At 38.1% G+C, this 24,436-nt stretch overlaps 1 long non-coding RNA gene and 1 pseudogene across 1 annotated transcript; one reads left to right on the forward strand and one right to left on the reverse strand.

Moving 5' to 3' along the window:
* LOC144648488 (uncharacterized) overlaps positions 1-24,436 on the forward strand; it is a 344,754-nt pseudogene that overhangs the window by 16,619 nt on the left and 303,699 nt on the right.
* LOC144650291 (uncharacterized) lies at positions 6,513-9,175 on the reverse strand. Its single transcript, XR_013570080.1, has 3 exons — positions 9,053-9,175; positions 8,712-9,002; positions 6,513-6,654 (listed from the first exon to the last, which is right to left on the reverse strand). It is a non-coding gene; the product is annotated as an uncharacterized LOC144650291 (long non-coding RNA).

The raw sequence follows: 24,436 nt of genomic DNA on the forward strand, positions 1-24,436 counted from the left end.
ATGTCTTATGGTCACTCCAACAGGCTCAGGAAAAAGTTTAACATTCCACATCACTCTGTTTGTTTTGGATTTCTCTAAACATGGCAAAAGAGATGTTGATGAAACAGTTTGCCTCATTATTTTCCCCTTGCTGCTAATAAATAGTCAGGTGTTGAGCCTTTGCAAGGAAGGGGTGAAAGCTGTTGATCTCAGCCAAGAAATTGCCGAGACAGGAGTCAAGGACTCTAGCGAGGAAATACAACTAGGAAAAGGCCATCTGTGCAACAATGTCGCATTCAGTTGTGAAAAATAGAAACTACACCTCCCACCCACTCCTCTCAACCAAACGCTGATTTGGGGTTAAAACCATCCAAAGATGCAAAAACACAAACTATACACTGAAAATTAATCTGCATCAGTGGCGGTCATCAGTCTCAACTGACCCGAAAGTGCAGGCACATTGGGTAAAATTTGTCCAACACAATCATTTGACTTAGGCAAGCCTGTAAACAAGCACAATGCTAAATTTAAGCTGAGTTGCTACTCAACAAGTTTTGGACTTTTACTAGAAGAGATGGAGGACTCAAAACCAAACAAAGTGCTCATAAAAGGATCAGTTTTACCAAGGCACACCATTCTGTACAAGTGCTTGTACAACCAGGGAGCACCCTATGTCAGTGAATTTATTTAATTTTAAGAATGTTCCATGTAATTTATGTGGGCGTAGCACAAGGCCAAAACTCCCTAACTTCAATATAAAATGGATGCATAGACCTTTCGCATTTATGGCCTGCAAACTATGGAATGTGTCCCCTCCCATAGTAAGGAAATCACATGACATTAAATTTATTTTTAATTTTTACTTGTAAATATTAATTGTAAATATCTATGATAATTTTTAATATTTTAGATACTTTTATATCAAGCGACAGTATCAACCAATGACGACAGACCCGACCAAACCTACGTAGGCTTGACTGAAAACTCTTTTAAGACCAGATTTGCAAAACACAAAGCTTCTTTCTCCACCCCGAGCAAAAAATACAGTACTGAACTCAGCAAACACATCTGGCAGTTGAAGAACACTAAAACTGATTTCACGTTATCATGGAAGATTTTGAAACAAGCTACACCGTATAACCCCGCTTCCAACTGCTGCAACCTATGCCTTTGGGAAAAATATTTTATTATCTGCAGACCTGTTTTAGGTACTCTGAACAAACGACATGAATTAGTTACCTCCTGTAGACATGCAAACAAATTCCTTCTTAAAAATGTCAAAGTAGTCACGCGATAACAACTGTTTATTTTACCGCATATTGTCACGCATTATATATGGCTTCTATTGTATTATTTCAAACCAAAAAACCGTTGTAATTTTATACCTTTCCACTCATACCGCTTCTCTTTCTATATATATCAGCGTTATGTAAAAATTTTGCAGTTGGCTATTTTATCTGATGAGTGCTGCACACAGTGCAGTACAAAACTATATAGTAATAAATATACCAAGTCAAATGCAAGGTTGATCAGACTGTCTTCAAATAATTTTTTTTATCTATAGATTGTTTGCTTTTACACAGGTACACACTGTAACAAGAACTGTATCTACTCTTAGGTGTAACATGTATAAATAAAATTTGATTTGATTTGATTCCTCCAGCATTGCGCAGCAGAGCATGTGATCATATACGGACATGATCACAAGCTCACATATAACCCAGAAGCAAAACAAACGAGAAATGAAAAAAAAGCGAAAACAGAACATAACACGGTGCAACCCATCATGGAATTGAAATCTTAAAACCAACCTTGGAAGAAAGTTTCTGTGCACTGTCGACAAATGCTTTCCACTTAAGGTTAGCTACTCATGCATGTCAATCATGAAATCGTACAAATGTCACATCAGCGCCAACTCAACAATCACGTGATGGGTGCAACTGCAGGAAAGAGAATGAATGACCTCTAGGAGGTCAATGCCTCCAATCCAAAATGGACTATCAAGCCACAGTGAGAAGTGAACTTTGAAGAATGCTACAGAAGTCACAATGTATCCCTTTGACACAAGACTGAACTAATTAACCCTTTCAACATATTTTGTTTTATATTTTGTATCTTATATTTAACCGCCAGCATTCAAATTAACGGTCATTCAAAAATCTGCCTGAAGGACGTGGTCATCTTTTGACCATAGGAAAGAGAACTGTAGCAATAAATTGATGATATACTACCAAGGTTGTCATTAGAAGCCGGTTGCCGGCGGAAATCTGCCAGTTGTCAGAGCATATTGTGCCAGCTACTCCTACCGGTACTTGCTGTAAATAATTTGAAATACATTTTGTAGAAAATAAGCTATTCCTTTTCTGAATCAAAATGTATGATATCCTTGACGTGTAGTCTGTTTATCGGTTGACCTTTCTCAATAAAATCACATGTATTCTCCACTGATTATTTCTAAAGTTGAGCAAACATAAATACAGCAGTGGTGTCATGTTTCTTTCACGGTAAATTGCGTAACATATCTGCAGTCGAAGATGGACGGGCGAAAGCGATCAGGATAATATACATTACATGATTTTTTTTTTGAGTTCTGCAAAATCAAAAAAGAAGAACCCTGAAGATCGGGAGGATGATCAAGGTAAGAATCGCTTCCTTAAGTGAATAAAGTAATTTTATTGTAGAATTAAAATTTGGGAGAATTTCTTGGGTCTGGCAAGAAACATCACTTACAGTACCATTTCCGCCGAAGAAAACTAGCAATAAAAAACCATGTAACAAATTTTAAGCAGCTGCTTCTCTTTGTAAATCTTTACAAGCAGTGTTGTTTGACTGCTCATTTAGCAGCTTGAATAACGAATTACTTCTCATTGAACGCACAGCATTGCTAATTTAATTTTCAAACAGACAACATAAGTCTGGACGAAGTCATCGAGAAAGAGCTAAAAATGTAACTAAAGGATCGGTTCTTCGGAAAGTCGTTGGTGTTTCTTTTGCCATCAGCGTCTTTTTCTAAACCTCACTTTTTTTCGCAATATATCTTTTGCCTATTTAGTCGACAAGGACGGTAACGCTGTGAAGAAGATAATATAATTATTTCGTGCATATTTTCTTCAGTGTTTTGTGGGCGCCGTATTTAGTCTAGACATGGCGGCCTTTTTGTAATTACCACAGATTTGCACGAAGATAAACTAAACGATAAAAAATTTAGAGAATAAACTGAATGAATCTTGTACTACTTATTAAATGTATGCAACCATACCATACAGGACTTTTATATTTAACTTCTCTAGAAAGAAAAAAAAAAGATTTCAATAGAACTCTGAAATTCTTCCGCAAATTTTCGCATCAGGCGTTGATTGCACGTGACAAAGTTTGTCTCGACTGGTTATTCCATATGTTTACCCTTTTGTTTTAAGTTGAGATTTGCGATAAATTCTAAGGTCCTGAATTAAACTTGTCTTGTTTTCCAGTTAAGAAAGAATATGGAAGTTTTTTCAATGCTAGCTAGCAAACTAAAACTACTGAATATTTAAATAAAAAAACTTTTGAATGCGAAATGTGTCGCGACTTTAGACTATCAATTGTCGGCGGGAAAATCGTTTTGTGTGGACAGCTGTGTTTACTATTGCAGCTTTCTCAATTCAACATTTTCTCAGGTAATCCAAAGGAAAATGCTGTTGACAAAACAAGCTCCTCAATTTCTCCTGGTGATCAGATCGCAAGGGGGACTGAGAAGAGTAACGCTTTAACTACCCTTGCCTCAACTCATGGCCCCAAAATAACTGCAGCTCAACCAGAAACGAATTTAAGATCCCCAGCCTTAAAGTCTGTCAAATGTACGCCTGAAAACACGACCGCAATGAAGAAAGAAATTGAGAGCCTCTTTGCTTTTCCTGGGGGAGCTGTAGTGCACAACTTTTACAAGTGCACTTCCCATAACTGCCAACACCTGACATCCCAAGAGCAGTCCTGTCTAAAGCCTAGTCGCGATAGATTTGTCCACAGCTGGTTGTTTGACAAGATGCTCAACTTTTACCATAAAATGGAAATTGCTTGGCTGGTTTATGAGGAAGGAAAGGGCATGTTTTGCTATTTGTGCAAGAAACACAATACAGAAAATCAACAAAACAAGTCCAAGGTTTATAATGCAACCCCATGCATACGCTTTAAGAAGTTAGCCGTTCAAGAACATTTAGCAACTCAGCAACATAAGGATGCTGTTGGAGCTGAAATGTTAGCATGGGTGTCAGTGTTTCATAACGAGATACAAGAAAGGAAAATAGTGAAAGATGATGTCATGTTTAAGGCTTTCTATGCAGCATACTGGCTTGTCAAAGAGGAAATTTCCGACCAAAAGTTTTTATCTCTTCTAGATCTGCTTAAATTGCTTGGGCTCGATCGAATGAAGCATTTCCAGTATTCTTCACAGGGTTCTGTAAGAGAAATCATTTTGGCACTGGGCTCTGCATTGCTAGTAAAGTTGTTGGAAATGGTGAAGAAAGCAGGCTGCTATGGCTTGCTTGCTGATGAAGTCAGTGATGTTACAGTCATGGAAATGCTTATCACCTTCATCCAGTACTTCAACAAAGAAACAGGGCAAGCTGAGACAAGCTTCTTGTTTATCATCGGTCGGACAAAACAAAATTGTGGTTGCACATCACCAAAAACAGAAGGTTGAATTTTTTTCCTTAAAATTATCGAGTTATCACTTTCCTTGCGATCTGTTTCAATCTCATTTAGTGACTTACGAAAGCCATGAATTAATTAAGATCATCCTCACACAAAGTAAGATTTACTCAAGGGAGATTTTTATCCATCGTTGCCGTAAAATTATTTACAATCAAAAAATTGTCCTGACATCATGTACGACCACACTTGGGATTTCATCGGACATGAGCAAATTTGGGTCAGCCAATGTCTGCAGCCCTGATATGCTGATGAAATAAAGTGTTTATTCCCCAAACAACAGTTGCATGCAAAGATTCTACAACTCAAAAAGACAGTCAAGGAATTATAAGACTGGAATAGGAGTTCAAAGATGCCATCACCCAGGAAGAAGTTATGTCAAATAACAATGATATTGATAAAAAGTTGAAGGAAGTACCTGTTAATGATGTGAGTGCTTGGTTCTCACGCAAACAAGAACAATGGAGAAAACACTATTGTCAATAAACCTCTTTATGAGCTAGTTTATTTCACCAAACCAGAAACTAAATAAAGAGAAATTAAGTGATCCCTGTCAAGATGTGAAAAGTGAATCTGGTCAGGCTGATTTGAAAAGGAGTGCTAAAGCGAACTCGAGCGTACTGCAACGAACATCAGTAGGTAGGTAGGAAGGTTGGTAGGTAGGTAGGTAGGTAGGTAGGTAGGTAGGTAGGTAGGTAGGTAGGTAGGTAGGTAGGTAGGTAGGTAGGTAGGTAGGTAGGTAGGTAGGTAGGTAGGTAAAACATCACCTTTAAAATAATTCATATTATCCTTACTAAACATAAATACTCAAATTCTAAAGATAAGCTATTATAAAGAAAAAGCTGTTTTCCATGAATTTTGTGCATTAAATTACTTGTGACAATACCCAGTCTAACGAGCATTCAGATCAGAAAGAATGGGAAACTGTTGGCGTGAAATAGGAAAAGAACAGACCATGAAACAAGAACAAAGAAGCACATTCTAACAGCAATGATTCAGAAAGAAATAAGCGAGCTGCATGTTGTTCTCTGCATTGTATTAAGGTCACGCAGGACCCTTGAGATCATTATGTATGTATTTATTTAAAGAGTATGCACGAAATGCGACGACTGAAGCCGACAACAAACGAAATATTCATGACAATGTTTTTCTTAAAGTTCTTTGTACAAGTAATTACATGGTATTGTTCTCAGCTTTGCGTACCGTGCGCTGAAACAAAGCGAATTATCATAATTAGATTCACAGCTGCGAATATAGCACAAGTCGTTTGTAAACATTGTCTCGGAAGGTCTTTGGAAGCGGAAAATCCTGCAATTTTGTGTCCAAGTTTTCTTCGCTGATATAGAATTTCAGGAATTGATTCTCGAGGAACATGAACTTGGGGCACTCTATTGTGTTATGACGAGCGAATTTTGAAATTTCGTTCTCAAAATGAAGATAGCACGTTTCAAAGTTTAGATTTCACATTTTTACTCTCTTAGAAGCAGATAACTTCTAGCAGTTTTTGAAATCGAAATTTTTGTTCTTGTCATAACACAAAAGAGGTTATGATTCATCACTAGGTTATATAATGATTTAATTCGGTGCGCTGTTGTAGCCGAAAACTTGGACACAAAATCGCATTATCTGCAGTTAAACTTTTAAGAGCCTGTAACATTACAGTAAACGGTCATCTCTCAGTAAAAGGACAATCATGATGTTATTCCATCATCCCTTAATATCCCTGTTAAATTTTAGAGGAATCTATGTTCAAAATGTAGCGAATTAAAGCTTTACAAGATAGCACCCCGTCAAGAAATTTGGCTAATGAATTTATTAATGAGCAAGGGTCCTGCGCGACCTTAATGGTACCAATGTATCCACAGCAAAAGCATAAATTAATAAGTAAAATAGTTCATCGGAATAAATTACTGACCTTTGTGGGTTATATGAAGCTTATCTTCCATGATTATAAGGTTATGAACCAGACTTGATACCACAAATAAACACCTGAAAAAAGAAATCAAATTACTTTAAGTGGCTTACAGAAACTAAGATATGCCTAACAGATTTCAAGCTGTCATAACAGAAAAAACTTAACACAAAACATTGAGGTTCAAAGAATGGTGTCTACATGTAAAAATTTGATTTTAATTTTCATGAACTCTCTCTTCACCTCTCTCCCAGATGGCAGGTCCCAGAAAAAGTTCCATCGGTGCATGGTTGTCTGGGACAAGTAGATTTTTCTGTGGGGCATGTGACTTTTCGTGCTCACTTGATCAAATAAAGGCATGGGGCCATGCAAGTCACTTAATTCCTCCAAAAGATCATACTAAAAACAGTGAACTGCAAGGGTTGGAAGGAAGCCACCAAAGACGTCAAAACTCAAAGGTGGTATTTGATTACGGTATAACACTTGCAACTTTCTCTGTTTTTAATGCCCTATACTTATCATTTTTATCTTTCCTACTGTTAGTTTGCTATCTAAATCTGTTTTCATTCAGTTGCTTTATGTTCTACACTTACAAGCTATTTCAGAGTTTACAAATGACAATTAAAAGTGAAGTAATTGAAAGTTGTTGCCAAAAATGTTTCTGGTCCTTGCTTCCCAACTAATTTTCAATGCTTTGAAGTTCTATTTTGATTGTGAATTAGACAGGAAAAACTTCCGAAACCAGTGAAGGTTTTTCTCTCACGAATACTGTATTAACACAGCCAAACCTCGGAAAATATCACAACAACAATGACAATGATTTGGATAATTTAATTATTATCCATTCAAAATATTTTTCCATTTCTAATTGGTTTTCAATTCCAGGCTAGCACCAACAAAATTTGGAAAAAGCTCCTATTATTGGACAATTGAAAGGCCAGTTAATTTGGACAAATAATGTCAATCCTCAAAAAAAGAAAAATAATTTTAGAATGACTGACGTCACATAACAGAGGCTTCAATGGTGCAGAGCTAGAAAGTGCAAAAATGTTCACTAGGTTTGAAAATTACGATGAAAAAAAAATTCCATGTTGAATGATGAAGTTAGCAAAAATCACAAAAAAGCTTCAAGGGGAAAATAGAGGCCCTGCCAGTGGGGTTCCCCTGTCGCTTGTCTAAATTTAAAAATGTGCCGTATTGCTGTTTTATCGCTCTTCATGTCACTGTCGGTAATTAAATTAAAGGAAAATTGCTTGTCCTTGTCAGAATTTAAGTTTTTCCAGAAGGGTTGTCGTTTGTCACTATTTTGTTAGTATGCTGTCGCTACTTTTTGCACCATGTCGCTTGTCAGAATTTACCCTGGCAGGGCCTAAAAATATGGCAACTGCAGAGGAATTAGCTAACTCTATGTCAAAAACGTCTGAGTAGACCTTGAAATGCATCTTGAGCTTTTAAAGCACTGGAAATATTTTGAATAGTAAATAACACAATTATTGAACTCAGCTTTTGCATGAAATAAAGAATATAAATAAAGAATATTAATAATATTCTTTATTTCATGCAAAAGCTGAGTTCAAATTATGCAAAGGGTGTTGTTTTCAATCTGCATTATTCCTTGTCATCCAATAATTGCTAAATAACTTTTGCACATCCCAGCAGGCGTGTAGCAATTACATTTTATGTTACTCAGTCACTGACGAACGGAAGATAAGTACAGTACCTCGCTGGACAGGAAAAAAATAATGTCAATGTTCATTTTAGATATGATCATATCAAAAGATATAAGCTGCCTTTCCACGGAGGAATGTAACGTCGCAAAAACAGAAATACAATAAATTTGCCTTTTGACTACAGTCAGTTAAGAAAACACACAAAAATGCAGAGGAATTGAGTTTCAATAATTACGCACATGCAGTAAAGGATTCACTTTCGCCCTCACATGTAAGCTTACATGAATTAGAACTTGAGCACTTCGCACGGGAGGAAATATTCGACAGTACATACTTTTCTTCCACAGTTTTGGGCGGTAAGCCAGCTATAAACGAGCTTGCTTGCTTGCTAAGACAGCGAAAGGTGTCTTCACGAAATGTTGAGACACTGGAATACGGAACAAGCTGAAAAGATTACAACTTACCTCGACTTCGAAGACCAGAAGCGCAAGAGAAGCAGATCAGTCTGTGTCTGTGTGCACACCCCTAAGAAGATATCGATTTCCTGCACATTTCATCACTAACTCCTTCGTGTAAACCTCGTGAATCTTCCCTCGAACCCGGACCCCAGAAATTGGTCGGGTAAAACCCGTGACATGCAGAACATGAGGTTTATTTTTTGCGTGGTTATTACGAGGTCGCGCCAAGCGCGACCCCACGAGCGCGGAGCGCGAGGGAAAAATTAACCGCGGTTTATTTTTCCTTCGCGCTTCACGCTCGCCCCCACGCGACCCGCAAAATAAAAACTCGCACTTCACGCTTCGACCCGCAGAATAAACCGCCTGTTCTGCAGGCTATCATGTGATTGTCACATACCCGTCTTGTGGAGATACAGCAATTATCTGATTATCAATTAATTATCCATTACCCATTATTTGGCATATTTAGGACAGCAAACTTTGGATAATTTAGTCACTCTCAAACATATAGCAGCTGACACAAAGTACGTTCGTCGCGATCGATCGATCGTCACGGTTTCTGGCAGGCTTACCCTCAAAGGGATATGTTTAGAGAGGTATAGAGAGAGAGAGAGAGTTCTTATAACTTTAACGGTATCTCAGGCGTTTTTGGACGTTTAGGAGCTTTATTATATGGCTACAATAGTACGCGCGCTCTGATTGGCTGCTGAGCGGGCATTATTTTCTTGTAATGACCGGGCATTATGAAAATTTTTCTCGGTTCCACGGTTTTTTGAGTTGTGAGTAAAAGCTACTAGCAAGGGAGCAAAAACAACAAAAAATGCCGACAAAATATAACTATCTTTTCAATAACTGAAAGAAAAATATAAGCATACCGATACTTCTTTAGTATGAGCGACGAAGAGAGCCACAGAGAGCGAGTTTTACCTCCAGTGTTTCAAGTGTTTCCCTTGATTATACTCTTTTTTTGAATAGTGCTTAAAGGCCATATAATAAATAACTTATTAACCTCGTCCGTTCGGTCATTACAGAGGAATCTCAGACCTGGACCTTGATGTATTGACCTCGCTGTCGCTCGGTCAATACATCAAGGCCTCGGTCTGAGATTCCCCTGTAATGACCTCACTCTCGGTTAATAAGTAGTATATATTGACAGGCTCAGCCGTTACGGACTGTTTACAAGCGGTCAGAATTTTTGGTCAGTTTTTATAACTTAATTGCATTTCATGTGTTTCAGATATTTAGAAGTTATTTTGGCTGTCACTGATAGAGGATTTTTCGAAAATTTACGATTATTTCTTGCGTTTTTGCAATGAATTTCCGCGCGTGCGAAAGCAATGCTAGTTAACTAATTATATAATTGATTAATTTAATAGTCCGTTCACACAATCGTAAATTAATTAAAAATGAAAAGGGGGGCGCTTCAACGCGCGGGCCGGAAGCCCCGAAGGGGGGGAAAAAGCCGGGAAATGGAAATTAATTTGTGTTTGCGTCCAGATTTACACTCATCGCTATTATTTACAAACTTAAGATCAGACATGGCCCTGTCGGAGACATCTACATTTAATGTTGTTGTCTCTGACAGGGCCATGTCTGATCTTACAGCGAGCAACAGCGATCAGTCTGTAAGAATCTACAATACGCCCTAAGACCCTGCTAAAACCGTCTGACGGAACTTCTTCTCGTCCATTAGCCGACTCAGATATCTGGGGCCGTAACCAAAAAACAAAAGCAAAAACAAAACAATACTTACCACAGTAGCTATTTCTCGTCTTAGAACAGTCTATAAGAATCTAGAATACGCCTTAAGACCCTGATTGTTGTTTGGGAGGGAATAGTGTTTTTATTTTTTTTTTTTTTCTTCAGCGCAGAGGTGCAGAAACTCACCATTTTCATATTTGACAGAAGATACTCTTTTGCGTACCTCGATAACAAAACGTTCCATTTCACATGGTCTGATGAAACTCCAGTGCGTTGTGCTTTCAGTTGAAAGATTGGGGAGCCTTCGAAAGTAGTAATGAAAAAATACTGAATATAATGCTAGATCTTAGCGTATGGTATATGCTGTGATTTTTACGATAAAATAATGAAATCGTCGGCAGACTAAACTCACTTGTAAGGTGCACAGTTTCACATTGAGTTTCTGTGCAGGCCCCGTATTAGCCCTGAAAGCTGCCCACAGAGATCTTTCTTACATGGTAGTTGCTAAGACACAAATCGAACTCTAACAGCAACCATCAACAGTTATAATGTGCTACTAAATAACAGTAAAAATAAAAATAAAACAAAATAAATATTGTTTATAGTGGTCATGCACTTAGCTATAGAGAAGCCGGTCCGGGAGGGGAGCTAGATAGATAGATAGAGATGATAGATAAACTTTATTAATGTGTCAAGGTCATACTAATTTGGGGACGGAATTAATAGGTATTAAAAATATGTTAAAAGAGAATTTAACGATATATAATACGATGAAAATACGATGAAAATACTTAGAGCTATATAAAATATTTATGATAATTAGATATTAAAAAATATTTATAAAGAGAAATTAAAATACTTAAAGCTATATAAAGATAATTTTGATGAGCAGATATAAAAAAATATGTAAAAAGAGAATTAAAAATACTTAAAACTGTATAAAATAATTATGAGGAGCAGAGGGAACAGCCCTTGCAGCCATCATCTATGAGCAGAGTAATATCGTATTTGCGTATCTGTTTCCTTAAAATATTTAAAGTTTCAGCTGATCTTATGTCTGGGGATAATTTTCCCCACAATTTTGGTCCAAGATATCGCAAAGAAAGCTCCCAACGAAAATGACGAAGGTTTTCGTCGTACCTTTCCAGGGGGAGTGGTAGCCTTTTAGAGGCCTTTTACGGGTCTTTACGTTATTGATGTTAAAAATTACAGAAACCGTAACGGCATTTGCTACGCAAAAAATAATATTTCCGAATAACTATCAAAATTGCCAGTGTCAACTAATTTAAACTTGTGTTGGGTGAAAATTTCGGGCTACACCCACAAAACAGGATTTTGGTATGTTTTAGGGGTATCTTTAAAATGGAGTCCTCCCGGGGAAGCCGAATTCTTCCCTCCCTCCACCAGGGAACCTTCCCGGGGGGGTACCGACAAAAGTTTTGAACGGGGAGGCTCCGCCCCAAGCTCTTACCCCTAACCCTTTCTTATACCATTTTGGAAAAAAATGTACCTTCGTATACCTTTTACTAAAAAACCGGTACCCCTTCCATATGCCTGAAAGACATGGTATAGACATAGAATATGACGTTTTCTTATCATTTTCATGTAGCGCTTTTTAAATTGAAAGTATAGAGCCATAAATTGCGTCTGTTCGAAGTATTTTAATTAAAGGACCCTTGAAAAAACCTAAATGACAGATTTCCATACCCTTTCGTATATCTAAACTTGTGAAATCCCTACCCTTTTATATACCTGAAGCCTGATAATTAAAGGTACACCTTTCGGGCGGACCCTGCCCGTAAAGGCCATTATAGGGAGTACCCCCCCCCCCCCGAGTACCATTTAAGCTACAATGGGGAGTACAGCCTCTTTTTTGGGGCCGTACTGAAGCGTGTCTTTGATGACAAAGAATTATCAAACCTCCTAGATGTCAGTTTACTGCAGTCGTGCTTTTTCGAGGTTTATACAAAAGCTTCGTCGTCCTTTGTTGATTGATTTGACGCTTAAAGGTGCAAAAAAAAAAGAAAGAATCGATTTTGCCATGTTCCTCTCTACTGGTCATCTTCCACCGTTACGGCTGAATTGTCTAAACTGGAAGTTTTGTAGTGATTAATTTACTAACAAGATCTAAAGGCGCTTTTCAGATCTCAGATAGTCAGGAGTCATACCATGTAATGTTTTATACATTAGGATAGACTTCTGTTCCAATCTTTGATAATAGAGTCTTTGCCACCCCAGTGTCCGGAACAAATCATCTAAATTACTATCATAGGTCGCAGACATTAGGGTACGAGCTGCGCGGTTTTGAAGCCTTCGCAGTTTTTCAGCAAGGCCCTTGTTACAGCTTCCCCACACTACATTTTCGATCTCATGCTAAATGTAATTCATGTTGTAACAATGAAAGTGATTTTTTTTTTCTATTTTCATTCGTTCTGGTTACCTGTCAGTTGCCGGTACTCCAACATGGTGAGAAAGGTTCGTGTCCGAATTGATACACTTCGAACGTTTTGTGGAGAAACGTCTCTTTATCGCAAGATTTTGTCGTTTTAAGCAATACTTTTAATTTTTTTTTTCGAGCGCCGAACGTTTAAACGATTTCTTTTAAATGCATTTCCCACGGGATCTAAGACAAATTCAATTTTTTTTTTTCGGGGAGCACGCCCCCCCCCCCCCGTAGTTGGCTCACGCTTCCGCGTTCGAGTTTAAGCCCCCCACTCAAATTCCTCCTGCGCGGTTCTTGTCAATAGGTATGTTTCGGAATAAAACAGGTGCAAGTTTGTGTTTAAATAAGGTAATTAAATGCTTTTAAAAGCTGTTGAAAAAGTAAAAACAAAAACACAGGAGGCTCCTGGATGAAACAAAATTTATAGGGTTGCGTCCTGTGAAAATCTTCCGCTAGACACGCCAACATTTCTCAAGCGCATTAGAGCGGTTTTCACTTGAGTGTCGAAAGTTCATTGCGTTTGCTTTGGTTTTGCATTACTACGATCGGTGATTGGTTTAAAAATCTCGCGCCACTTTCTCAGCCAATCAGAACTAAAACCAAAACCAATCGTGACTCGCTCGCGCACGTTTACTCGCGCTTCGTACCAGCTACATGTATTTGCTTCGTGTTTTGATTGGTTCACTAGATTGTCTCTGCGTTTTGTGATTGGCTAGAGTAATTACTTTGGTTTTGGTTCTACTACACTCAATTAAAAACTGCTCTATATCACACTAACGATTTCACACGTCTCGTCGTGCTCATTGCACACATCATACCCGGGGAAATGTGGTTTAAGAAATTGTCTCCGAGCGTGAAAGGTGTGAAACGTTCCCGCGAGAACAACTTGGTGGGCGCTCGTCTCTGCTAATAGACCTTTTTGACTCCATATGTAAATTGGCAATTCCAGATCACGAGAGGTTCCCTAGAGATTTTTCTATTATCTGTGTAGTTTTCATTGATTTCGACGTGGATTTTCCAATTTAAAGAATGTGAAAGAAGTAGTTCTCGATGCTGTACCACTAAACTTGTCCTCAAGGTGTACCTAAAAAGGTACTATCTAGATTCTGTTTCAAGTAAGATTTGTGTTTCATGATGCAGCACCCCATTAGTTGTACTGTTCTATTTTATGTATATTTTTTTTCTTTTTGAGGGTGAGGAATGGTTATCCGCCTAGAGCGCAGTAGGTAGATGGGACGTTAATCTTATATTAGCCAGAAGGACTCGTGAATATGTCACTCGGATGAGGTATTTTTAGCTCATCATTTTCCTGAAAGCAACGCCTCATGCACGCAGCATTTTTTCTCAGACTGATTAATACGTCTAAAGGTTGACCAATTTTCTCCGTAAAAACGCCGACCGATTAGCTCAGTCGTTAGAACAGGCTAGTTTAGGGTTGGACTATTGTGCAGGAGGTCTCAGGTTCGAATCCCAGACCGGAGCAACACTCAGGGTTTAAAAAAAAACTGAGGAGAACGTGCTCTTTTTACGACATGACATATTAAATGTTCTACTCTTCTCGGATAAAGGACGATGAACCGTAGGTCCCGTCTCCTGCATCTTCGATACATCTTCAGAGTTATATGGTCAGCACGAGACGTTAAATCGGAATTGTGCGTGATTGTATAGTCTGTGTAGCAAGTGTCTGTGTACTTTTTTTAGCGCGTTTAAAAGAGTGCGTGTTTGCGAGAAGACCGCGCGAGAGTGGCCCCACGCGCCTTTTGCGTTTCCCATTCGCGCGCTCGAAACTACGGCGCCTGCTACGCAGGCTAATGATTGTAGAGTAGGACCCTGCTTCGCGAATTTTCCCGATCCCTATCCCCTGAACTGATATTGTAAGCTTTCTTTCCATGCATGGAATTTAGTATTTTTTTCCCATTTGCAAGCTTTTTTCCAATAAATAATAAAGACGGGGAACTTTAAGCTCGGTGATAAACGATAAGGATGATACATTCATTATGTCGCGAACGTGCAACAAAGAAAAAAATTGAGTCCCAAACAGGAATCGTACCCATAGCCTACGAGATACCAGCTGGGTGCTGTAACGACTTAACTACGAGCTACATCTCTTATGCAGCGACTAAGTGAAATAAATCACCCCCTCAAGGCAATGATATCGTTAAAGCGGTCGACGAACGCAGCGCGGTATCTACTTGGCCTCAAACAAATGCAAAGAATCAAGAATTCAGGTCTCCCTACCACCACAGTCATTTTATGACAAGCTTAGCACCAAGTCGCCTCGTGCAGTCAAATACTGTTAGACGTTTTAAGTAAAGCAAACACGAAAAAAACAAACGATGAGGGAGCAACAAAGTCCGTGAATAGTCTTATAACAACTGGGAATGGTTTCTACCCGCATCGTCTCATTAAGACTGCGAACAGACTCACAAGCGGGCCAGGGAGAAAAAGATCAGTTACCCGAAAAGAGCTGGGAGAGAAAGAAACGCAAGGGATATATCTCCCCTTCTCTTCTCCCTGCCCCTCCTCCCTCCCCCACCTTTCTTCTCCCGCTTCTTTTTCGTCCGGGTGCGCTCACCGGCGTACAGCGGGTGGACCTGGGTCCGAGATTGATCAAGGGAATATTAACGTAGGTTTACACGAAGTACTAGAGACAATTCTAGAGACAGCAGAACGGCGTGACAGAATGTGCGAACGATGGTTTAGCCGCTTTTAGCTGTGGTTCAATTTCTTTGCAAGGTTTCTTGCTATCAGGTGAGCTGTTCGATCTTCTGTTGTCTTATGTTGCAGTCTCTAACATACTCTAAGACTGCATAAACCATTTTGTTTGAATTTTATCGCAAATAAAACGAAAAATTTCGGACACTTTGTGAACGTGTGCCAACACAAAATATTTCAAGGCAGTTTGCTGGCGACTCCTTTCTAGTTTATATTTTTGGAAACGTACATTCTGACTAAACGTTTCGAAGTTTTCTCACTACAAAGCAGTTTTAGTTCATTTGTGCAGATTTGTGATATAATTTCTTTTGTTTTCAGCCCGTCCTCTGCAAAAGAAATGGTCACAAAGTAGCGAGCATGGTTTGGAACCGAGGTGAGAGTTCTTGTGTTTTGTTCGACTTGACTCGACATTTTAATTGTTTTGCACACTACCCACTGACTAGTAGTAACCAAATTTTACCAAATGTGGCCTGTATACTACTGCTAAACCTTTTTTGTTCGGCAACTATTTTGTATTTTTCATAGTACAAATTTACGTTTAGTACATCAATACATGTATGTATTCCGCCAACCGACAGTTGAATGTTTCTTCCCGGGTTCCCGCCCTGCATACAATTTACGTTCTCGGCGGCAGCCTTCGCATGTGCAGTTGTACGTATTAAACTTGCTTAATTTAACTTGTAGTACCTAGCAAGTATTTAAATTCCAACTTTTCAGTTCTTTCTTGAGGAAATAGTTTTATTTTTTTGTTTGTTCTACTTCTTACTTGAATGCATGGGGAGAAAATAACAGACTTATTGACCACTATGCCAATGATTTATAATAAAAATTGAAAAGTATTTTTGACACACAAATCTCAATTTCATTCGTTTTCAATGATGGTTTCATTTTGGAGTCCAGAGGAAACTGAAAATCATCCTCTTTAAAGTGCATTGAGGCGATTGAGCACAGTGACGACACGACGTCTTCCCAGGCTCCCAGTTCTTTCTTCTCGGCAGGACAAAGTAGATCCATTTTTTCCTTCTCCTTTGAGCTGTGGTATTCTCTGAGTTCAGAAAACAAATTCTGTGCAGGCTGATTCCTTTTGTGGGATTGCATCATGCAGCGACCCATTTTTCAGATGTTTTTTGAGTTTTTTTTGCCAGTCACTGCATGAACTCCTTGTAACATCTCTCTGTTTATTTGGATCTGCAGTTACGTGCTCCTTAACCTATGTCACAACTCCGTTGTGACAGGAAACAGAGAGAAGACTAATATTAGTGGTATGCCAAAATGGCAGCAAGTGTTCGCGTTAAAAAAAGACAAAAAATTCACATTTTGTTCAAATCAAACTTTTTTTGTAGAAGTTCCTTTTTTTCAATGTGGACTTTCACTTGAAACATTGAACAAATTGGTGACATGGCACTTTAAGTCTGAGATCTTTGGTCTGGCTGAATTTCTTGTGTTGTATTTCTTTTGAGGCTGCTGGCTTTGTCTACTTCAGCCTGTGAAAAATATTTATTACTAACAACATTGAGATAAGGACAAGGACAGGGGAAAATGGAGATCTCTGGTGGACGACCTATGTTCCACAGGAACTTAAGGGTTTAAGTCAGTAAGTCAAACATCGAGATACTCACAGGTTGCTAGAAGGAAGATGTTGTCATTTGATATAGTAATGTAAAATTTAGAGTTGACCAAGTTATCAGCTACTTGGCCATGATATATAAATGAAGGCGAAACTGTCACAGCAGTTTTGCAAAAACATTCAGTGTGACACATTCTTTTCCGAAAAAAAAAGCTTGACTTGCATGGCTATAACTAGAATCTCACAGCATTTTCAAAAACAACTTTATTATTAATTAATTAATGTAGTTATACGAACAAAGCAAATAAAGTAGAAACATAAAACATAACAACCATTACTTATTACCAGTATTTATTTAAAGAAGTTATCACCTTTTTAAGTGTGAAGTGAATTATAGTTAAGACATTTCTGTAAATTTACTGGTTCTATTTTAGAAAGAAACATACCTGTTACTCAAAAAAAATTTAAAATGTACTCAATATTATTAAAAATGTTCAACAGCAAAGTTGCCTTAAACAAACTAAACTAAATGAATTCATGCATATTAACCTTCAAAACAATTTCCTTGTGCTTCCGTGTTCTCAACATAGTGCTTACCTGCTAAAGGGTTTGTAATAAAATTTCTGATGGTGGTGCAAGTGGTAAGGGATGGTATCTTGTGCTTTATCTCAGCACTGTAGCCATATGAGCTTCTTTCCTGTTGAGGGCAAGGATGATAAACTTGTATTAAGGGATTACAAAGCCCTTAACAAGTATGCTTGAAGTTTGTTCATATTATGATCCATTTTGCAACATACAATGCAGCAAGGGCAATCCCAAAAGTCAGATGGTGCTGTAATATAACAAAAATCTGATTGGGAGGGGTAGCTAGTTTACAGGTTCTCCATGAAAATACAATAAAATACTTGTAAAAAAAATACTAAAATCAACTATTTAATAGAATCTATTACAATAATGTGCATGGAATACTACAGGATTAAAAATCAGTTCTTACTACAAAAGGTTAAAAATCAAAATTTTGTACTAGCTTAAGTGCCACTGTCAGAGAAAGTGTTCCAGGTGATGAAAGTCGGGTCAACCGATTTTGATGAAACTTGCTGCAGAAGTTGGCCTTGATGAGATATTCCAAAAGCCATTTGGGTTTGGTTTTCTGACTTTTACTTTAAAAGTTCTGGGGGTGGTCCCAAATGGAGGCTCCAGATCATCAAAAAATCTTGTATTTGAAGGGGTAAGTTTGAACTTGTATAAAACGAAAACCATTTAACTTATTGACTAACTATTTGTATGCTGTTTTTCTACTATAAAGGCTCTTTCATATGAAATGTGTCGTTTTGGCATAAAGGGTTCTGGCAGTGTGGGGTCCAGCACTAATATTGACTAAATTTTCATGGAAAAACCACTACTAAAAATTGCCAAATTTTAAATGTTCATAATTTTTAACTGCCTTAGTGTATAAAAAAGATACTTATATCAGGAGTTACCCCAATGTTAGTAGAATGAAAATCAACTGAGAAAAATTTGGGCCATGCAAGTTTTTAGTGCTTCAAAGACCCATTTTGAAGTACACCATCACCTAATTTGCGTAATGTCAACACCAATAGTTTAACACTCAAACTCAATATATTTATATTTAAACACTTCAATTTGCCCTGGTGAGGCTTACGTTCCTAAGATATTTATACAATGAGTAATGTGGTTGGGTTTACACTACTGTAGACTCTTGAATTGCCTAAGAATTAGAAAATTCAGTACTGACAAAAAAAAATCAATCTAACTTGTGCTATTAAAAAGTTAAAATGCATACAATAAAGCAAGTCAATAATAAGTTTTCCTGGAGAGTGTACAATACTAATACATAACGTTCTTCCAAAAAAGCTTTGCTTACTTTACCAACTTACCTAAAAAAGTGTATAAATATAAACGGTTGGAAGCCAAACTTCCATCTTTCTCAAAATCCTGCGACTACAATCAGTTCATTGACAAATCGTATTTTCTGATAATCGGCTCCTCCTACATTTCTTTACATGAATCTATGTGAATAGTCTCTGATATAACGAATAAGCTTTCTATATTCGCTCAGTTCATTGTCGTTTTTGCTGTCTTGGTATTTAGGGTTGTTTATCCGCCATTTTGGATGTGGTGGCGGGAGAACTGGGTCGAGAGTAGCCTGACTGAAACGAGTACACGCGACCTCCAGCAATTTGATATCTTTGTTTTCCTGTTCGAAAATCTATATTGTCAAATAAAACGTCAATAAAACAATTAAATATGCCTTGACCATCTTGGCAAATATACAGTTTTCATATTTTAATCAGCCTGATATTTTGATTCCTTGCCCAAAATAAAATAAAAGACCTACAAAATGTTGTCTGGCTATTGTTAGTGAACATTTGACCAACTTCTGCAGACGGTGAGGCCACTTTCACCAACAGTCTTTCCCTAAAGCGTGCAACAATTATGTTAATACTAAAACTCGCTATGCTTAAGAAAGAGGCAGTGTCTGCCTGAAAACTGAGTATGAGGGTGGGGGTTCGGTGAATTTTAATGGCAGGAGGCTATCTTCAAATCCTCCTGCATCTTCCACCCCCTTATTCGCTCTCTTTATTGACTATTCAATATACGTGCATGCGTCTTGTGCCCCGTGCCTTTCCACCTGTATAAAAACTAGTGGCCTTCCCCCTCTTTGCACTATCAACCCTTTTTATGATCAAATTACGGAACGTTGGCTGCGCAAACTTGTCTTCATCTTTGTACATTCTCTAGTGTATTTGTGTCATATATTTTAAGACCGAAAGGGAAGGAACTATCGCTTTATGTACAGTTATAACCCCCCGGGGGGGGGGGACTCGCATATGAAAGTGACGGGGATGCTCGTTGTCTAGCTTAGGGGTGTAAATTTCGGATTTTTGGTCTCGTTTAGGGTGTTCCGGGCAAAACGCCAATTTTTTTTAGCCATAATGGTCTCGTTTAGGGTTATACACGAAGAAATATACAAAAAAATAAAATTCTATTGTTAGGTTTTTGTTATCTTTTAGGGGTCAACAAAAGGTTGAGCCACTCCCAGATTGGTCTCTTTTAGGGGTTCTTTTTACAATTTCCGGGGGGGGGGGGGTTATAACACTGATTTCTGTATCTATAACTTTCTTGTAAGTCGCTCATTTACACTGGCACTGGCAGAATTTAACTAGCTCAAACACTGTGGTAATAAATGGAGCTTTACGAGTGGCTGGGCCATCAACGTCCACTCCAAATGAATTACACATAGCTTTAAGGGTACATAACTTAAACTTTCGTAACGCATGGTCAAGTTTGTTAGCCACGAAAAGTTCACAAAGATTAATTTTTTCGTACATCAGAGGATGTTGAAGATCAATTTGTTTCTGTGCTTCTTTTATCAAATCCTGTAGAAGTTCTTCCCTTTCGATCGCTGCATCTTCACAGGCAGTGTCTTCCTCGCTTACTTCTTGACCTTTTTGTAACGCCGCCAGTCGGGAAAAAGTCAAATGCAAGCTATCCACGGCTTTTGATTGGATTAAATCTGCACGAAAGAATGTGAATAAATTAAAAGTGGTCACACTTTTGGGCGCCTTGCTGTAATGCATCTTGCTTTGTTTGTTTGTTTTGTTTTGTTCTGTGCTTTTTTGCTTTGTAGAGTGCTATTTCGTGTTGCACAACCGGCGTAATTTGAAAATTTATCATACGAATTTATATTATTCCTGTAACCTGATATTTAAAGCCTGCATGAAACACTCGACAGTCAACGCATGACCACATGCAGCAAAAACATATTTGCAACTCAAACTTTGTTTATTTTTGCCACGAATTGCAGTAATTGCATGATTATTTTAATACCTTACCGCTACTTTTCGATGTGGGGCGTCCTCTACTCCCGGAAGCGCCGGAACCTCCGTACTTCTCTTTGAGCCACGAGCACATGTCACGCTTACAGTGTTGTAATGGAACCATAGAGCTGTCGTGGGCAGCCCACTCTACAGCACCGCAGGGATCTTCCTCCCCTCCAAATGAGCGAAATGCCATTGTACTGTTCTGTGACTAATCGTTCAGGCTGGATAAAATAATTTCCAACAAGTTGTTTTTTCTTTGGGGAGAAGACTGGGAACCGCTTATGACCCAGTTCTCTTCTTTACACGTCCAAGATGGAAGTCAGACTGAAATTTGTTTTTGTCGAGTTTTATATCAATGTGATAACCAGTTTAATATTTGATAATCCGGTTCTGTCTTTCACATGTAACAAAATCCATGAAAAGGACACGCGTTTTACCAGGTAAGAAAACACGGACATGGCTTCAGCTTAAAGTATAATGATAATATAAATATAAAGATTTGAGCTGCCGTGCAACGAGAAGTCAGTCGACAAATATCTATAGAAGACCACTTCTGGCAAAAAGGTACTGATAGAACTACTCAACTGCTTCAAAAAGCAATTCACAATTGAATCGGAGTGAAATGGAATGCTGTAAATAAATACTAGACAAAAAGATTTTTTGTATACATTTTAAACTTTTTTAGTTGCAGTTACATTAGTTTTGTCAGTACTGAATTTTCTAATTCTTTGGCAATTCAAATGTCTACGGTAGTGTTCACTCAACAAAATTTTTCATTGTACAGATTTCCAAGGAAAATATGCCACACCAAGGCAAACTGAAGTGTTTAAATGTAAATATATTGATTTTGAGTGTTAAACTATTGGTGTTAACATTATGCAAATTAGGTGATGGTGTACTTCAAAATGGGTCTTTGAAGCACTAAAAACTTGCATGGCCCAAATTTTTCTCAGTTGATTTTCATTCTACTAACATTGGGGTAACTCCTGATATAAGTATCTTTTTTATACACTAAGGCAGTTAAAAATTATGAACATTTAAAATTTGGCAATTTTTAGTAGTGGTTTTTCCATGAAAATTTAGTCAATATTAGTGCTGGACCCCACACTGCCAGAACCCTTTATGCCAAAACGACACATTTCATATGAAAGAGCCTTTATAGTAGAAAAACAGCATACAAATAGTTAGTCAATAAGTTAAATGGTTTTCGTTTTATACAAGTTCAAACTTACCCCTTCAAATACAAGATTTTTGATGATCTGGAGCCTCCATTTGGGACCACCCCCAGAACTTTTAAAGTAAAAGTCAGAAAACCAAACCCAAATGGCTTCTGGAATATCTCATCAAGGCCAACTTCTGCAGCAAGTTTCATCAAAATCGGTTGACCCGACTTTCATCACCTGGAACACTTTCTCTGACAGTGGCACTTAATAAATTCCTTGGTGCCAGCCTTGTCACAAACCTTGTCTGGAAGCATATTCCATTGTTTTGTCACATTATATTTAAATGAATTGAGATCATGTCTAGTACTATTGACCTTAGTTAATGAAAGTATGTTTTTTCCTCTTAAATAAAACTTCTGGTCTCTAGTCTTAATAAGATTCATTATACTGAGGTGGGCTATGCCTTGGAAACAGCTATTAATGGTACTAAGCATATCCTGAATGCGGGGACTCTAAAGGTCTGTTTTTTTGTTGACCTGGAAAAACCTGAAATAGATTGTTGCTCTACTGGAACAAAGAAGCAGGCCTTTGTTTCGCGGCAAATACCGCCAAAGACCCACTGTCCTTTGATGTAGTGACCATGGTGATATTTCATTTTGCCAAACTTGGACTTGTCAATCTCCACAGTTGTACCTGGTCTGCCTATTTGCCCTGCATGATGATTCATGATTCTGTGGGCACAAACCTCGCGGCCATAGACAAACCAATCTATCACTGTTCTGTTGACGTGGTTTCATCAAGAGAGGATTCGTGCACTGCTTGAGTAGTAGTTAATATCACCCAAAGGCTTAAGGTAAAGGTAAAGGGTTATATTTTTTCAATGGACAGCTTGCTTCCAGAAAACCATGAGTTCTGGCACATACTGCTCAATTGCAATTTCTCTACGAGCATCGCCACTCATACCCATCTTGCAAGGCAAATCATTGTGTCTATGATAGTGTATTGCTACACCCTTCCCGTGGACACTTTATATTGGCGACGCAGAGGTGTGGGCGGAAGCAGGTTGTGTTCCTTGCACCACTGTATTCACCGGTCACGATCTAGGAGGATTTGGCACAGTCTAAAGAAGTTTAAATTTGACAGGGACATCACAATGAGAATTCACTTATGAAAAAAGAAAGAGGAAAAAGAGAGAGAAGGAAAGGAGAAAAGAGAGGGGAAAGAGGGGAGGGGAACGGTGAACTTTTTGGATCCTATCGGGCTCTAAACTCTATCAACAGTGGTAGCAAATCTCAGAAGGGAAGCAAAGGCAAACACCTTTTCTTTTTATTCAGCAGGGTAACCATTGAGAAAGATATGGGTTTCATGCTTTCCTGCAGTTTGTTAGATGTATCATGAATTGTTATGTAAATTTTTCTTTGTTTTCACTAATTATGAGCAATTATTAGTTATTTGTAAACAAAGAATTCTCAACTTAACCTCCTGGTGTAGACAATAGACTTGTAATTGCTACGGACTGGGACATCTTGTTTTACTGTTCCACATCCTTCATAATGACTACAAGTGAAGTAATGACAATGACCATTGAAACAATTTCATATTGATTTAGGGCGGACATCACGTGTGGAAAAAGTTGAAACATCAAACTCTTTCCAAAACTGGGTTGCAGTGTAAATTCTTTAAAAAATCTTCCAGTTTTTTGCAAAGGTTAATCAATATCTGAATTAAACCAGATACTCCTCTTTGTGTCAGCATTGTTGATGACAAAGTGTACCTGTTGAGCTCTTTTTTCAGCAATTTGGGCTGATTCAGCTCAAAATTGGGCAAACATGTTCCAACTTTGACATAAGACGAGACCCACAACCTTGGATGTTTGTTAGTTGGTCATATATCCTGGGGCCAGCATTTGACAGGGAAATACATGTCCCCATTAATTGTGGCTAGAACATCTTGTCTTGCATTTACAACCTCCATCCTTGATAACATATGATCTGTTCGCAATATACACACAATAATTATGCAAACTTCTTATATCATACCTTTTGTTTGGTAGTTTGTATTGAAAACGAATCAAACAATCTAAAATTTTAGTCAACCATTGACAATAATAGTACCAAGTCAGTAGGCACTGGGTCACTGGTGTACATCATGAAATACTTAGATCCTTTCGCTCCCAGTGGAGCAACGGTCAAAGGAAATTTAAAAAAGATAAAAGTTTTTAATCTTTAAAGGTTAAACTAAAAGTATTGATATTGCATCTGTCACTCGCATTAATCTTCTCAGAATCTTCTCAGCTC

The sequence above is a fragment of the Oculina patagonica genome, chromosome 4 (assembly GCF_052425735.1).
Source record: "Oculina patagonica isolate OP01 chromosome 4, crgOcupat, whole genome shotgun sequence".
NCBI lineage: Eukaryota > Metazoa > Cnidaria > Anthozoa > Scleractinia > Oculinidae > Oculina > Oculina patagonica.